The sequence below is a fragment of the Diorhabda carinulata genome, chromosome 4, assembly GCF_026250575.1.
Source record: "Diorhabda carinulata isolate Delta chromosome 4, icDioCari1.1, whole genome shotgun sequence".
In the NCBI taxonomy this organism is placed as follows: Eukaryota; Metazoa; Arthropoda; class Insecta; order Coleoptera; family Chrysomelidae; genus Diorhabda; species Diorhabda carinulata.
In genome coordinates this window covers 16,921,803-16,941,834 of record NC_079463.1, presented here as the reverse complement: position 1 = coordinate 16,941,834, position 20,032 = coordinate 16,921,803, and positions in this window count along the sequence as shown.

The window sequence follows — 20,032 nt, the reverse complement described above, 5'->3', positions numbered from 1 at the left end:
AATCGACCTCAATGGGCTTCAATGAATGTTTATCGACGATATCTGACAATGTTAGATGCAAACTCACTCGAATATATGAGAAATGTTGAAATTCGACTCCAAATTAGGAAGATAGACTTTGAAAATTTTCAATCAACACAAAGTGACAATCGACCTCAATGGGCTTCAATAAATGTTTATCGACGATATCTGACAAAGTTAGATGCAAACTCACTCAAATATATAAGAAATGTTAAATTCGACTTCAAATTAGGAAGATAGACTTTGAAAATTTTCAATCAACACAAAGTGACAATTGACCTCAATGGGCTTCAATGGATGTTAATCGACGATATCTGACAATGTTAGATGCAAACTTACTCAAATATATAAGAAATGTTGAAATTCGACTTCAAATTAGGAAGATAGACTTTGAAAATTTTCAATCAACACAAAGTGACAATCGACCTCAATGGGCTTCAATGGATGTTAATCGACGATATCTGACAATGTTACATGCAAACTTACTCAAATATATAAGAAATGTTGAAATTCGACTTCAAATTAGGAAGATTGACTTTGAAAATTTTCAATCAACACAAAGTGACAATCGACCTCAATGGGCTTCAATAGATGTTAATCGACGATATCTGACAAAGTTAGATGCAAACTAACTCGAATATATGAGAAATGTTGAAATTCGACTCCAAATTAGGAAGATAGACTTTGAAAATTTTCAATCAACACAAAGTGACAATCGACCTCAATGGGCTTCAATGGATGTTTATCGACGATATCTGACAAAGTTGGATGCAACTCACTCAAATATATGAGAAATGTTGAAATTCGACTTCAAATTAGGAAGATAGACTTTGAAAATTTTCAATCAACACAAAGTGACAATCGACCTCAATGGGCTTCAATGGATGTTAATCGACGATATCTGACAATGTTAGATGCAAACTTACTCAAATATATAAGAAATGTTGAAATTCGACTTCAAATTAGGAAGATTGACTTTGAAAATTTTCAATCAACACAAAGTGACAATCGACCTCAATGGGCTTTAATGAATGTTTATCGACGATATCTGACAAAGTTAGATGCAAACTCACTCAAATATATAAGAAATGTTAAAATTCGACTTCAAATTAGGAAGATAGACTTTGAAAATTTTCAATCAACACAAAGTGACAATCGACCTCAATGGGCTTCAATGGATGTTAATCGACGATATCTGACAATGTTAGATGCAAACTTACTCAAATATATAAGAAATGTTGAAATTCGACTTCAAATTAGGAAGATTGACTTTGAAAATTTTCAATCAACACAAAGTGACAATCGACCTCAATGGGCTTCAATAGATGTTAATCGACGATATCTGACAAAGTTAGATGCAAACTCACTCAAATATATAAGAAATGTTGAAATTCGACTTCAAATTAGGAAGATTGACTTTGAAAATTTTCAATCAACACAAAGTGACAATCGACCTCAATGGGCTTCAATGAATGTTTATCGACGATATCTGACAATGTTAGATGCAAACTCACTCGAATATATGAGAAATGTTGAAATTCGACTCCAAATTAGGAAGATAGACTTTGAAAATTTTCAATCAACACAAAGTGACAATCGACCTCAATGGGCTTCAATAAATGTTTATCGACGATATCTGACAAAGTTAGATGCAAACTCACTCAAATATATAAGAAATGTTAAATTCGACTTCAAATTAGGAAGATAGACTTTGAAAATTTTCAATCAACACAAAGTGACAATTGACCTCAATGGGCTTCAATGGATGTTAATCGACGATATCTGACAATGTTAGATGCAAACTTACTCAAATATATAAGAAATGTTGAAATTCGACTTCAAATTAGGAAGATAGACTTTGAAAATTTTCAATCAACACAAAGTGACAATCGACCTCAATGGGCTTCAATGGATGTTAATCGACGATATCTGACAATGTTACATGCAAACTTACTCAAATATATAAGAAATGTTGAAATTCGACTTCAAATTAGGAAGATTGACTTTGAAAATTTTCAATCAACACAAAGTGACAATCGACCTCAATGGGCTTCAATAGATGTTAATCGACGATATCTGACAAAGTTAGATGCAAACTAACTCGAATATATGAGAAATGTTGAAATTCGACTCCAAATTAGGAAGATAGACTTTGAAACTTTTCAATCAACACAAAGTGACAATCGACCTCAATGGGCTTCAATGGATGTTTATCGACGATATCTGACAAAGTTGGATGCAACTCACTCAAATATATGAGAAATGTTGAAATTCGACTTCAAATTAGGAAGATAGACTTTGAAAATTTTCAATCAACACAAAGTGACAATCGACCTCAATGGGCTTCAATAAATGTTTATCGACGATATCTGACAAAGTTAGATGCAAACTCACCCAAATATATAAGAAATGTTGAAATTCGACTTCAAATTAGGAAGATTGACTTTGAAAATTTCCAATCAACACAAAGTGACAATCGACCTCAATGGGCTTCAATGAATGTTTATCGACGATATCTGACAAAGTTAGATGCAAATTCATTCAAATATAAATAGAAATGTTAAAATTCGACTTCAAATTAGGAAGATAGACTTTGAAAATTTTCAATCAACACAAAGTGACAATCGACCTCAATGGGCTTCAATGGATGTTAATCGACGATATCTGACAATGTTAGATGCAAACTTACTCAAATATATAAGAAATGTTGAAATTCGACTTCAAATTAGGAAGATTGACTTTGAAAATTTTCAATCAACACAAAGTGACAATCGACCTCAATGGGCTTCAATAAATGTTTATCGACGATATCTGACAAAGTTAGTTGCAAACTCACTCAAATATATAAGAAATGTTAAAATTCGACTTCAAATTAGGAAGATAGACTTTGAAAATTTTCAATCAACACAAAGTGACAATCGACCTCAATGGGCTTCAATGGATGTTAATCGACGATATCTGACAATGTTAGATGCAAACTTACTCAAATATATAAGAAATGTTGAAATTCGACTTCGAATTAGGAAGATTGACTTTGAAAATTTTCAATCAACACAAAGTGACAATCGACCTCAATGGGCTTCAATGAATGTTTATCGACGATATCAGACAAAGTTGGATGCAAACTCACTCAAATATATGAGAAATGTTGAAATTCGACTCCAAATTAGGAAGATAGACTTTGAAAATTTTCAATCAACACAAAGTGACAATCGACCTCAATGGGCTTCAATGGATGTTAATCGACGATATCTGACAAAGTTAGATGCAAACTAACTCGAATATATGAGAAATGTTGAAATTCGACTCCAAATTAGGAAGATAGACTTTGAAAATTTTCAATCAACACAAAGTGACAATCGACCTCAATGGGCTTCAATGGATGTTAATCGACGATATCTGACAAAGTTAGATGCAAACTCACTCAAATATATAGGAAATGTTGAAATTCGACTTCAAATTAGGAAGATTGACTTTGAAAATTTTCAATCAACACAAAGTGACAATCGACCTCAATGGGCTTCAATGGATGTTTATCGACGATATCTGACAAAGTTGGATGCAAACTCACTCAAATATATGAGAAATGTTGAAATTCGACTTCAAATTAGGAAGATAGACTTTGAAAATTTTCAATCAACACAAAGTGACAATCGACCTCAATGGGCTTCAATGAATGTTTATCGACGATATCTGACAAAGTTAGATGCAAATTCACTCAAATATATAAGAAATGTTAAAATTCGACTTCAAATTAGGAAGATAGACTTTGAAAATTTTCAATCAACACAAAGTGACAATCGACCTCAATGGGCTTCAATAGATGTTAATCGACGATATCAGACAAAGTTGGATGCAAACTCACTCAAATATATGCGAAATGTTGAAATTCGACTTCAAATTAGGAAGATAGACTTTGAAAATTTTCAATCAACACAAAGTGACAATCGACCTCAATGGGCTTCAATGAATGTTTATCGACGATATCTGACAAAGTTAGATGCAAATTCACTCAAATATATAAGAAATGTTAAAATTCGACTTCAAATTAGGAAGATAGACTTTGAAAATTTTCAATCAACACAAAGTGACAATCGACCTCAATGGGCTTCAATAGATGTTAATCGACGATATCAGACAAAGTTGGATGCAAACTCACTCAAATATATGCGAAATGTTGAAATTCGACTTCAAATTAGGAAGATAGACTTTAAAAATTTTCAATCAACACAAAGTGACAATCGACCTCAATGGGCTTCAATGAATGTTTATCGACGATATCTGACAAAGTTAGATGCAAATTCACTCAAATATATAAGAAATGTTAAAATTCGACTTCAAATTAGGAAGATAGACTTTGAAAATTTTCAATCAACACAAAGTGACAATCGACCTCAATGGGCTTCAATAGATGTTAATCGACGATATCAGACAAAGTTGGATGCAAACTCACTCAAATATATGAGAAATGTTGAAATTCGACTCCAAATTAGGAAGATAGACTTTGAAAATTTTCAATCAACACAAAGTGACAATCGACCTCAATGGGCTTCAATGGATGTTAATCGACGATATCTGACAATGTTAGATGCAAACTTACTCAAATATATAAGAAATGTTGAAATTCGACTTCAAATTAGGAAGATTGACTGAAAATTTTCAATCAACACAAAGTGACAATCGACCTCAATGGGCTTCAATGAATGTTTATCGACGATATCTGACAAAGTTAGATGCAAATTCACTCAAATATATAAGAAATGTTAAAATTCGACTTCAAATTAGGAAGATAGACTTTGAAAATTTTCAATCAACACAAAGTGACAATCGACCTCAATGGGCTTCAATGGATGTTAATCGACGATATCTGACAAAGTTAGATGCAAACTAACTCGAATATATGAGAAATGTTGAAATTCGACTCCAAATTAGGAAGATTGACTTTGAAAATTTTCAATCAACACAAAGTGACAATCGACCTCAATGGGCTTCAATGGATGTTAATCGACGATACCTGACAATGTTAGATGCAAACTTACTCAAATATATAAGAAATGTTGAAATTCGACTTCAAATTAGGAAGATTGACTTTGAAAATTTTCAATCAACACAAAGTGACAATCGACCTCAATGGGCTTCAATGAATGTTTATCGACGATATCTGACAAAGTTAGATGCAAACTAACTCGAATATATGAGAAATGTTGAAATTCGACTCCAAATTAGGAAGATAGACTTTGAAAATTTTCAATCAACACAAAGTGACAATCGACCTCAATGGGCTTCAATGGATGTTAATCGACGATATCTGACAAAGTTAGATGCAAACTCACTCAAATATATAAGAAATGTTGAAATTCGACTTCAAATTAGGAAGATTGACTTTGAAAATTTTCAATCAACACAAAGTGACAATCGACCTCAATGGGCTTCAATGGATGTTAATCGACGATACCTGACAATGTTAGATGCAAACTTACTCAAATATATAAGAAATGTTGAAATTCGACTTCAAATTAGGAAGATTGACTTTGAAAATTTTCAATCAACACAAAGTGACAATCGACCTCAATGGGCTTCAATGAATGTTTATCGACGATATCTGACAAAGTTAGATGCAAACTCACTCAAATATATAAGAAATGTTGAAATTCGACTTCAAATTAGGAAGATTGACTGAAAATTTTCAATCAACACAAAGTGACAATCGACCTCAATGGGCTTCAATGAATGTTTATCGACGATATCTGACAAAGTTAGATGCAAATTCACTCAAATATATAAGAAATGTTAAAATTCGACTTCAAATTAGGAAGATAGACTTTGAAAATTTTCAATCAACACAAAGTGACAATCGACCTCAATGGGCTTCAATAGATGTTAATCGACGATATCAGACAAAGTTGGATGCAAACTCACTCAAATATATGCGAAATGTTGAAATTCGACTTCAAATTAGGAAGATAGACTTTGAAAATTTTCAATCAACACAAAGTGACAATCGACCTCAATGGGCTTCAATAGATGTTAATCGACGATATCAGACAAAGTTGGATGCAAACTCACTCAAATATATGAGAAATGTTGAAATTCGACTCCAAATTAGGAAGATAGACTTTGAAAATTTTCAATCAACACAAAGTGACAATCGACCTCAATGGGCTTCAATGGATGTTAATCGACGATATCTGACAAAGTTAGATGCAAACTAACTCGAATATATGAGAAATGTTGAAATTCGACTCCAAATTAGGAAGATAGACTTTGAAAATTTTCAATCAACACAAAGTGACAATCGACCTCAATGGGCTTCAATGGATGTTAATCGACGATATCTGACAAAGTTAGATGCAAACTCACTCAAATATATAGGAAATGTTGAAATTCGACTTCAAATTAGGAAGATTGACTTTGAAAATTTTCAATCAACACAAAGTGACAATCGACCTCAATGGGCTTCAATGGATGTTTATCGACGATATCTGACAAAGTTGGATGCAAACTCACTCAAATATATGAGAAATGTTGAAATTCGACTTCAAATTAGGAAGATAGACTTTGAAAATTTTCAATCAACACAAAGTGACAATCGACCTCAATGGGCTTCAATGAATGTTTATCGACGATATCTGACAAAGTTAGATGCAAATTCACTCAAATATATAAGAAATGTTAAAATTCGACTTCAAATTAGGAAGATAGACTTTGAAAATTTTCAATCAACACAAAGTGACAATCGACCTCAATGGGCTTCAATAGATGTTAATCGACGATATCAGACAAAGTTGGATGCAAACTCACTCAAATATATGCGAAATGTTGAAATTCGACTTCAAATTAGGAAGATAGACTTTGAAAATTTTCAATCAACACAAAGTGACAATCGACCTCAATGGGCTTCAATGAATGTTTATCGACGATATCTGACAAAGTTAGATGCAAATTCACTCAAATATATAAGAAATGTTAAAATTCGACTTCAAATTAGGAAGATAGACTTTGAAAATTTTCAATCAACACAAAGTGACAATCGACCTCAATGGGCTTCAATGAATGTTTATCGACGATATCTGACAAAGTTAGATGCAAACTTACTCAAATATATAAGAAATGTTGAAATTCGACTTCAAATTAGGAAGATTGACTGAAAATTTTCAATCAACACAAAGTGACAATCGACCTCAATGGGCTTCAATGAATGTTTATCGACGATATCTGACAAAGTTAGATGCAAATTCATTCAAATATATAAGAAATGTTAAAATTCGACTTCAAATTAGGAAGATAGACTTTAAAAATTTTCAATCAACACAAAGTGACAATCGACCTCAATGGGCTTCAATAGATGTTTATCGACGATATCTGACAAAGTTAGATGCAAACTCACTCAAATATATAAGAAATGTTAAAATTCGACTTCAAATTAGGAAGATAGACTTTGAAAATTTTCAATCAACACAAAGTGACAATCGACCTCAATGGGCTTCAATGAATGTTTATCGACGATATCTGACAATGTTAGATGCAAACTTACTCAAATATATAAGAAATGTTGAAATTCGACTTCAAATTAGGAAGATTGACTTTAAAAATTTTCAATCAACACAAAGTGACAATCGACCTCAATGGGCTTCATTGGATGTTTATCGACGATATCTGACAAAGTTGGATGCAAACTCACTCAAATATATGAGAAATGTTGAAATTCGACTTCAAATTAGGAAGATAGACTTTGAAAATTTTCAATCAACACAAAGTGACAATCGACCTCAATGGGCTTCAATGAATGTTTATCGACGATATCTGACAAAGTTAGATGCAAACTTACTCAAATATATAAGAAATGTTGAAATTCGACTTCAAATTAGGAAGATTGACTGAAAATTTTCAATCAACACAAAGTGACAATCGACCTCAATGGGCTTCAATGAATGTTTATCGACGATATCTGACAAAGTTAGATGCAAATTCACTCAAATATATAAGAAATGTTAAAATTCGACTTCAAATTAGGAAGATAGACTTTGAAAATTTCCAATCAACACAAAGTGACAATCGACCTCAATGGGCTTCAATGGATGTTAATCGACGATATCTGACAAAGTTAGATGCAAACTTACTCAAATATATAAGAAATGTTGAAATTCGACTTCAAATTAGGAAGATTGACTTTGAAAATTTTCAATCAACACAAAGTGACAATCGACCTCAATGGGCTTCAATAGATGTTAATCGACGATATCTGACAAAGTTAGATGCAAACTAACTCGAATATATGAGAAATGTTGAAATTCGACTCCAAATTAGGAAGATAGACTTTGAAAATTTTCAATCAACACAAAGTGACAATCGACCTCAATGGGCTTCAATGGATGTTAATCGACGATATCTGACAAAGTTAGATGCAAACTCACTAAAATATATAGGAAATGTTGAAATTCGACTTCAAATTAGGAAGATTGACTTTGAAAATTTTCAATCAACACAAAGTGACAATCGACCTCAATGGGCTTCAATGGATGTTTATCGACGATATCTGACAAAGTTGGATGCAAACTCACTCAAATATATGAGAAATGTTAAAATCCGACTTCAAATTAGGAAGATAGACTTTGAAAATTTTCAATAAACACAAAGTGACAATCGACCTCAATGGGCTTCAATGAATGTTTATCGACGATATCTGACAAAGTTAGATGCAAACTCACTCAAATATATAAGAAATGTTAAAATTCGACTTCAAATTAGGAAGATAGACTTTGAAAATTTTCAATCAACACAAAGTGACAATCGACCTCAATGGGCTTCAATGGATGTTAATCGACGATATCTGACAAAGTTAGATGCAAACTAACTCGAATATATGAGAAATGTTGAAATTCGACTCCAAATTAGGAAGATAGACTTTGAAAATTTTCAATCAACACAAAGTGACAATCGACCTCAATGGGCTTCAATGGATGTTAATCGACGATATCTGACAAAGTTAGATGCAAACTCACTCAAATATATAGGAAATGTTGAAATTCGACTTCAAATTAGGAAGATTGACTTTGAAAATTTTCAATCAACACAAAGTGACAATCGACCTCAATGGGCTTCAATGAATGTTTATCGACGATATCTGACAAAGTTAGATGCAAACTTACTCAAATATATAAGAAATGTTGAAATTCGACTTCAAATTAGGAAGATTGACTGAAAATTTTCAATCAACACAAAGTGACAATCGACCTCAATGGGCTTCAATGAATGTTTATCGACGATATCTGACAAAGTTAGATGCAAATTCACTCAAATATATAAGAAATGTTAAAATTCGACTTCAAATTAGGAAGATAGACTTTGAAAATTTTCAATCAACACAAAGTGACAATCGACCTCAATGGGCTTCAATAGATGTTTATCGACGATATCTGACAAAGTTAGATGCAAACTCACTCAAATATATAAGAAATGTTAAAATTCGACTTCAAATTAGGAAGATAGACTTTGAAAATTTTCAATCAACACAAAGTGACAATCGACCTCAATGGGCTTCAATGAATGTTTATCGACGATATCTGACAATGTTAGATGCAAACTTACTCAAATATATAAGAAATGTTGAAATTCGACTTCAAATTAGGAAGATTGACTTTAAAAATTTTCAATCAACACAAAGTGACAATCGACCTCAATGGGCTTCAATGGATGTTTATCGACGATATCTGACAAAGTTGGATGCAAACTCACTCAAATATATGAGAAATGTTGAAATTCGACTTCAAATTAGGAAGATAGACTTTGAAAATTTTCAATCAACACAAAGTGGCAATCGACCTCAATGGGCATCAATGAATGTTTATCGACGATATCTGACAAAGTTAGATGCAAACTTACTCAAATATATAAGAAATGTTGAAATTCGACTTCAAATTAGGAAGATTGACTGAAAATTTTCAATCAACACAAAGTGACAATCGACCTCAATGGGCTTCAATGAATGTTTATCGACGATATCTGACAAAGTTAGATGCAAATTCACTCAAATATATAAGAAATGTTAAAATTCGACTTCAAATTAGGAAGATAGACTTTGAAAATTTTCAATCAAGACAAAGTGACAATCGACCTCAATGGGCTTCAATGAATGTTTATCGACGATATCTGACAAAGTTAGATGCAAACTAACTCGAATATATGAGAAATGTTGAAATTCGACTCCAAATTAGGAAGATAGACTTTGAAAATTTTCAATCAACACAAAGTGACAATCGACCTCAATGGGCTTCAATGGATGTTAATCGACGATATCTGACAAAGTTAGATGCAAACTCACTCAAATATATAAGAAATGTTGAAATTCGACTTCAAATTAGGAAGATTGACTTTGAAAATTTTCAATCAACACAAAGTGACAATCGACCTCAATGGGCTTCAATGGATGTTAATCGACGATATCTGACAAAGTTAGATGCAAACTCACTCAAATATATAGGAAATGTTGAAATTCGACTTCAAATTAGGAAGATTGACTTTGAAAATTTTCAATCAACACAAAGTGACAATCGACCTCAATGGGCTTCAATGAATGTTTATCGACGATATCTGACAAAGTTAGATGCAAACTTACTCAAATATATAAGAAATGTTGAAATTCGACTTCAAATTAGGAAGATTGACTGAAAATTTTCAATCAACACAAAGTGACAATCGACCTCAATGGGCTCCAATGAATGTTTATCGACGATATCTGACAAAGTTAGATGCAAACTCACTCAAATATATGCGAAATGTTGAAATTCGACTTCAAATTAGGAAGATAGACTTTGAAAATTTTCAATCAACACAAAGTGACAATCGACCTCAATGGGCTTCAATGAATGTTTATCGACGATATCTGACAATGTTAGATGCAAACTTACTCAAATATATAAGAAATGTTGAAATTCGACTTCAAATTAGGAAGATTGACTTTAAAAATTTTCAATCAACACAAAGTGACAATCGACCTCAATGGGCTTCAATGGATGTTTATCGACGATATCTGACAAAGTTGGATGCAAACTCACTCAAATATATGAGAAATGTTGAAATTCGACTTCAAATTAGGAAGATAGACTTTGAAAATTTTCAATCAACACAAAGTGACAATCGACCTCAATGGGCATCAATGAATGTTTATCGACGATATCTGACAAAGTTAGATGCAAACTTACTCAAATATATAAGAAATGTTGAAATTCGACTTCAAATTAGGAAGATTGACTGAAAATTTTCAATCAACACAAAGTGACAATCGACCTCAATGGGCTTCAATGAATGTTTATCGACGATATCAGACAAAGTTGGATGCAAATTCACTCAAATATATAAGAAATGTTAAAATTCGACTTCAAATTAGGAAGATAGACTTTGAAAATTTTCAATCAACACAAAGTGACAATCGACCTCAATGGGCTTCAATGAATGTTTATCGACGATATCTGACAATGTTAGATGCAAACTTACTCAAATATATAAGAAATGTTGAAATTCGACTTCAAATTAGGAAGATTGACTTTAAAAATTTTCAATCAACACAAAGTGACAATCGACCTCAATGGGCTTCAATGGATGTTTATCGACGATATCTGACAAAGTTGGATGCAAACTCACTCAAATATATGAGAAATGTTGAAATTCGACTTCAAATTAGGAAGATAGACTTTGAAAATTTTCAATCAACACAAAGTGACAATCGACCTCAATGGGCATCAATGAATGTTTATCGACGATATCTGACAAAGTTAGATGCAAACTTACTCAAATATATAAGAAATGTTGAAATTCGACTTCAAATTAGGAAGATTGACTGAAAATTTTCAATCAACACAAAGTGACAATCGACCTCAATGGGCTTCAATGAATGTTTATCGACGATATCTGACAAAGTTAGATGCAAATTCACTCAAATATATAAGAAATGTTAAAATTCGACTTCAAATTAGGAAGATAGACTTTGAAAATTTTCAATCAAGACAAAGTGACAATCGACCTCAATGGGCTTCAATGAATGTTTATCGACGATATCTGACAAAGTTAGATGCAAACTAACTCGAATATATGAGAAATGTTGAAATTCGACTCCAAATTAGGAAGATAGACTTTGAAAATTTTCAATCAACACAAAGTGACAATCGACCTCAATGGGCTTCAATGGATGTTAATCGACGATATCTGACAAAGTTAGATGCAAACTCACTCAAATATATAAGAAATGTTGAAATTCGACTTCAAATTAGGAAGATTGACTTTGAAAATTTTCAATCAACACAAAGTGACAATCGACCTCAATGGGCTTCAATGGATGTTAATCGACGATATCTGACAAAGTTAGATGCAAACTCACTCAAATATATAGGAAATGTTGAAATTCGACTTCAAATTAGGAAGATTGACTTTGAAAATTTTCAATCAACACAAAGTGACAATCGACCTCAATGGGCTTCAATGAATGTTTATCGACGATATCTGACAATGTTAGATGCAAACTTACTCAAATATATAAGAAATGTTGAAATTCGACTTCAAATTAGGAAGATTGACTTTAAAAATTTTCAATCAACACAAAGTGACAATCGACCTCAATGGGCTTCATTGGATGTTTATCGACGATATCTGACAAAGTTGGATGCAAACTCACTCAAATATATGAGAAATGTTGAAATTCGACTTCAAATTAGGAAGATAGACTTTGAAAATTTTCAATCAACACAAAGTGACAATCGACCTCAATGGGCTTCAATGAATGTTTATCGACGATATCTGACAAAGTTAGATGCAAACTTACTCAAATATATAAGAAATGTTGAAATTCGACTTCAAATTAGGAAGATTGACTGAAAATTTTCAATCAACACAAAGTGACAATCGACCTCAATGGGCTTCAATGAATGTTTATCGACGATATCTGACAAAGTTAGATGCAAATTCACTCAAATATATAAGAAATGTTAAAATTCGACTTCAAATTAGGAAGATAGACTTTGAAAATTTCCAATCAACACAAAGTGACAATCGACCTCAATGGGCTTCAATGGATGTTAATCGACGATATCTGACAAAGTTAGATGCAAACTTACTCAAATATATAAGAAATGTTGAAATTCGACTTCAAATTAGGAAGATTGACTTTGAAAATTTTCAATCAACACAAAGTGACAATCGACCTCAATGGGCTTCAATAGATGTTAATCGACGATATCTGACAAAGTTAGATGCAAACTAACTCGAATATATGAGAAATGTTGAAATTCGACTCCAAATTAGGAAGATAGACTTTGAAAATTTTCAATCAACACAAAGTGACAATCGACCTCAATGGGCTTCAATGGATGTTAATCGACGATATCTGACAAAGTTAGATGCAAACTCACTAAAATATATAGGAAATGTTGAAATTCGACTTCAAATTAGGAAGATTGACTTTGAAAATTTTCAATCAACACAAAGTGACAATCGACCTCAATGGGCTTCAATGGATGTTTATCGACGATATCTGACAAAGTTGGATGCAAACTCACTCAAATATATGAGAAATGTTAAAATCCGACTTCAAATTAGGAAGATAGACTTTGAAAATTTTCAATAAACACAAAGTGACAATCGACCTCAATGGGCTTCAATGAATGTTTATCGACGATATCTGACAAAGTTAGATGCAAACTCACTCAAATATATAAGAAATGTTAAAATTCGACTTCAAATTAGGAAGATAGACTTTGAAAATTTTCAATCAACACAAAGTGACAATCGACCTCAATGGGCTTCAATGGATGTTAATCGACGATATCTGACAAAGTTAGATGCAAACTAACTCGAATATATGAGAAATGTTGAAATTCGACTCCAAATTAGGAAGATAGACTTTGAAAATTTTCAATCAACACAAAGTGACAATCGACCTCAATGGGCTTCAATGGATGTTAATCGACGATATCTGACAAAGTTGGATGCAAACTCACTCAAATATATGAGAAATGTTGAAATTCGACTCCAAATTAGGAAGATAGACTTTGAAAATTTTCAATCAACACAAAGTGACAATCAACCTCAATGGGCTTCAATGGATGTTAATCGACGATATCTGACAAAGTTAGATGCAAACTCACTCAAATATATAAGAAATGTTGAAATTCGACTTCAAATTAGGAAGATTGACTTTGAAAATTTTCAATCAACACAAAGTGACAATCGACCTCAATGGGCTTCAATGGATGTTAATCGACGATATCTGACAAAGTTAGATGCAAACTCACTCAAATATATAGGAAATGTTGAAATTCGACTTCAAATTAGGAAGATTGACTTTGAAAATTTTCAATCAACACAAAGTGACAATCGACCTCAATGGGCTTCAATGAATGTTTATCGACGATATCTGACAAAGTTAGATGCAAACTTACTCAAATATATAAGAAATGTTGAAATTCGACTTCAAATTAGGAAGATTGACTGAAAATTTTCAATCAACACAAAGTGACAATCGACCTCAATGGGCTTCAATGAATGTTTATCGACGATATCTGACAAAGTTAGATGCAAACTTACTCAAATATATAAGAAATGTTGAAATTCGACTTCAAATTAGGAAGATTGACTGAAAATTTTCAATCAACACAAAGTGACAATCGACCTCAATGGGCTTCAATGAATGTTTATCGACGATATCTGACAAAGTTAGATGCAAATTCACTCAAATATATAAGAAATGTTAAAATTCGACTTCAAATTAGGAAGATAGACTTTGAAAATTTTCAATCAACACAAAGTGACAATCGACCTCAATGGGCTTCAATAGATGTTTATCGACGATATCTGACAAAGTTAGATGCAAACTCACTCAAATATATAAGAAATGTTAAAATTCGACTTCAAATTAGGAAGATAGACTTTGAAAATTTTCAATCAACACAAAGTGACAATCGACCTCAATGGGCTTCAATAGATGTTAATCGACGATATCAGACAAAGTTGGATGCAAACTCACTCAAATATATGAGAAATGTTGAAATTCGACTCCAAATTAGGAAGATAGACTTTGAAAATTTTCAATCAACACAAAGTGACAATCGACCTCAATGGGCTTCAATGGATGTTAATCGACGATATCTGACAAAGTTAGATGCAAACTCACTCAAATATATAAGAAATGTTGAAATTCGACTTCAAATTAGGAAGATTGACTTTGAAAATTTTCAATCAACACAAAGTGACAATCGACCTCAATGGGCTTCAATGGATGTTAATCGACGATATCTGACAAAGTTAGATGCAAACTCACTCAAATATATAGGAAATGTTGAAATTCGACTTCAAATTAGGAAGATTGACTTTGAAAATTTTCAATCAACACAAAGTGACAATCGACCTCAATGGGCTTCAATGAATGTTTATCGACGATATCTGACAAAGTTAGATGCAAACTTACTCAAATATATAAGAAATGTTGAAATTCGACTTCAAATTAGGAAGATTGACTGAAAATTTTCAATCAACACAAAGTGACAATCGACCTCAATGGGCTTCAATGAATGTTTATCGACGATATCTGACAAAGTTAGATGCAAACTTACTCAAATATATAAGAAATGTTGAAATTCGACTTCAAATTAGGAAGATTGACTGAAAATTTTCAATCAACACAAAGTGACAATCGACCTCAATGGGCTTCAATGAATGTTTATTGACGATATCTGACAAAGTTAGATGCAAATTCACTCAAATATATAAGAAATGTTAAAATTCGACTTCAAATTAGGAAGATAGACTTTGAAAATTTTCAATCAACACAAAGTGACAATCGACCTCAATGGGCTTCAATAGATGTTTATCGACGATATCTGACAAAGTTAGATGCAAACTCACTCAAATATATAAGAAATGTTAAAATTCGACTTCAAATTAGGAAGATAGACTTTGAAAATTTTCAATCAACACAAAGTGACAATCGACCTCAATGGGCTTCAATGAATGTTTATCGACGATATCTGACAATGTTAGATGCAAACTTACTCAAATATATAAGAAATGTTGAAATTCGACTTCAAATTAGGAAGATTGACTTTAAAAATTTTCAATCAACACAAAGTGACAATCGACCTCAATGGGCTTCAATGGATGTTTATCGACGATATCTGACAAAGTTGGATGCAAACTCACTCAAATATATGAGAAATGTTGAAATTCGACTTCAAATTAGGAAGATAGACTTTGAAAATTTTCAATCAACACAAAGTGACAATCGACCTCAATGGGCATCAATGAATGTTTATCGACGATATCTGACAAAGTTAGATGCAAACTTACTCAAATATATAAGAAATGTTGAAATTCGACTTCAAATTAGGAAGATTGACTGAAAATTTTCAATCAACACAAAGTGACAATCGACCTCAATGGGCTTCAATGAATGTTTATCGACGATATCTGACAAAGTTAGATGCAAATTCACTCAAATATATAAGAAATGTTAAAATTCGACTTCAAATTAGGAAGATAGACTTTGAAAATTTTCAATCAAGACAAAGTGACAATCGACCTGAATGGGCTTCAATGAATGTTTATCGACGATATCTGACAAAGTTAGATGCAAACTAACTCGAATATATGAGAAATGTTGAAATTCGACTCCAAATTAGGAAGATAGACTTTGAAAATTTTCAATCAACACAAAGTGACAATCGACCTCAATGGGCTTCAATGGATGTTAATCGACGATATCTGACAAAGTTAGATGCAAACTCACTCAAATATATAAGAAATGTTGAAATTCGACTTCAAATTAGGAAGATTGACTTTGAAAATTTTCAATCAACACAAAGTGACAATCGACCTCAATGGGCTCCAATGAATGTTTATCGACGATATCTGACAAAGTTAGATGCAAATTCACTCAAATATATAAGAAATGTTAAAATTCGACTTCAAATTAGGAAGATAGACTTTGAAAATTTTCAATCAACACAAAGTGACAATCGACCTCAATGGGCTTCAATAGATGTTAATCGACGATATCAGACAAAGTTGGATGCAAACTCACTCAAATATATGAGAAATGTTGAAATTCGACTCCAAATTAGGAAGATAGACTTTGAAAATTTTCAATCAACACAAAGTGACAATCGACCTCAATGGGCTTCAATGGATGTTAATCGACGATATCTGACAAAGTTAGATGCAAACTCACTCAAATATATAAGAAATGTTGAAATTCGACTTCAAATTAGGAAGATAGACTTTGAAAATTTTCAATCAACACAAAGTGACAATCGACCTCAATGGGCTTCAATGAATGTTTATCGACGATATCTGACAATGTTAGATGCAAACTTACTCAAATATATAAGAAATGTTGAAATTCGACTTCAAATTAGGAAGATTGACTTTAAAAATTTTCAATCAACACAAAGTGACAATCGACCTCAATGGGCTTCAATGGATGTTTATCGACGATATCTGACAAAGTTGGATGCAAACTCACTCAAATATATGAGAAATGTTGAAATTCGACTTCAAATTAGGAAGATAGACTTTGAAAATTTTCAATCAACACAAAGTGACAATCGACCTCAATGGGCTTCAATGAATGTTTATCGACGATATCTGACAAAGTTAGATGCAAACTTACTCAAATATATAAGAAATGTTGAAATTCGACTTCAAATTAGGAAGATTGACTGAAAATTTTCAATCAACACAAAGTGACAATCGACCTCAATGGGCTTCAATGAATGTTTATCGACGATATCTGACAAAGTTAGATGCAAATTCACTCAAATATATAAGAAATGTTAAAATTCGACTTCAAATTAGGAAGATAGACTTTGAAAATTTTCAATCAACACAAAGTGACAATCGACCTCAATGGGCTTCAATGGATGTTAATCGACGATATCTGACAAAGTTAGATGCAAACTTACTCAAATATATAAGAAATGTTGAAATTCGACTTCAAATTAGGAAGATTGACTTTGAAAATTTTCAATCAACACAAAGTGACAATCGACCTCAATGGGCTTCAATAGATGTTAATCGACGATATCTGACAAAGTTAGATGCAAACTAACTCGAATATATGAGAAATGTTGAAATTCGACTCCAAATTAGGAAGATAGACTTTGAAAATTTTCAATCAACACAAAGTGACAATCGACCTCAATGGGCTTCAATGGATGTTAATCGACGATATCTGACAAAGTTAGATGCAAACTCACTAAAATATATAGGAAATGTTGAAATTCGACTTCAAATTAGGAAGATTGACTTTGAAAATTTTCAATCAACACAAAGTGACAATCGACCTCAATGGGCTTCAATGGATGTTTATCGACGATATCTGACAAAGTTGGATGCAAACTCACTCAAATATATGAGAAATGTTGAAATCCGACTTCAAATTAGGAAGATAGACTTTGAAAATTTTCAATAAACACAAAGTGACAATCGACCTCAATGGGCTTCAATGAATGTTTATCGACGATATCTGACAAAGTTAGATGCAAACTCACTCAAATATATAAGAAATGTTAAAATTCGACTTCAAATTAGGAAGATAGACTTTGAAAATTTTCAATCAACACAAAGTGACAATCGACCTCAATGGGCTTCAATGGATGTTAATCGACGATATCTGACAAAGTTAGATGCAAACTAACTCGAATATATGAGAAATGTTGAAATTCGACTCCAAATTAGGAAGATAGACTTTGAAAATTTTCAATCAACACAAAGTGACAATCGACCTCAATGGGCTTCAATGGATGTTAATCGACGATATCTGACAAAGTTAGATGCAAACTCACTCAAATATATAGGAAATGTTGAAATTCGACTTCAAATTAGGAAGATTGACTTTGAAAATTTTCAATCAACACAAAGTGACAATCGACCTCAATGGGCTTCAATGAATGTTTATCGACGATATCTGACAAAGTTAGATGCAAACTTACTCAAATATATAAGAAATGTTGAAATTCGACTTCAAATTAGGAAGATTGACTGAAAATTTTCAATCAACACAAAGTGACAATCGACCTCAATGGGCTTCAATGAATGTTTATCGACGATATCTGACAAAGTTAGATGCAAATTCACTCAAATATATAAGAAATGTTAAAATTCGACTTCAAATTAGGAAGATAGACTTTGAAAATTTTCAATCAACACAAAGTGACAATCGACCTCAATGGGCTTCAATAGATGTTTATCGACGATATCTGACAAAGTTAGATGCAAACTCACTCAAATATATAAGAAATGTTAAAATTCGACTTCAAATTAGGAAGATAGACTTTGAAAATTTTCAATCAACACAAAGTGACAATCGACCTCAATGGGCTTCAATGAATGTTTATCGACGATATCTGACAATGTTAGATGCAAACTTACTCAAATATATAAGAAATGTTGAAATTCGACTTCAAATTAGGAAGATTGACTTTAAAAATTTTCAATCAACACAAAGTGACAATCGACCTCAATGGGCTTCAATGGATGTTTATCAACGATATCTGACAAAGTTGGATGCAAACTCACTCAAATATATGAGAAATGTTGAAATTCGACTTCAAATTAGGAAGATAGACTTTGAAAATTTTCAATCAACACAAAGTGACAATCGACCTCAATGGGCTTCAATGAATGTTTATCGACGATATCTGACAAAGTTAGATGCAAACTTACTCAAATATATAAGAAATGTTGAAATTCGACTTCAAATTAGGAAGATTGACTGAAAATTTTCAATCAACACAAAGTGACAATCGACCTCAATGGGCTTCAATGAATGTTTATCGACGATATCTGACAAAGTTAGATGCAAATTCACTCAAATATATAAGAAATGTTAAAATTCGACTTCAAATTAGGAAGATAGACTTTGAAAATTTTCAATCAACACAAAGTGACAATCGACCTCAATGGGCTTCACTGGATGTTAATCGACGATATCTGACAAAGTTAGATGCAAACTAACTCGAATATATGA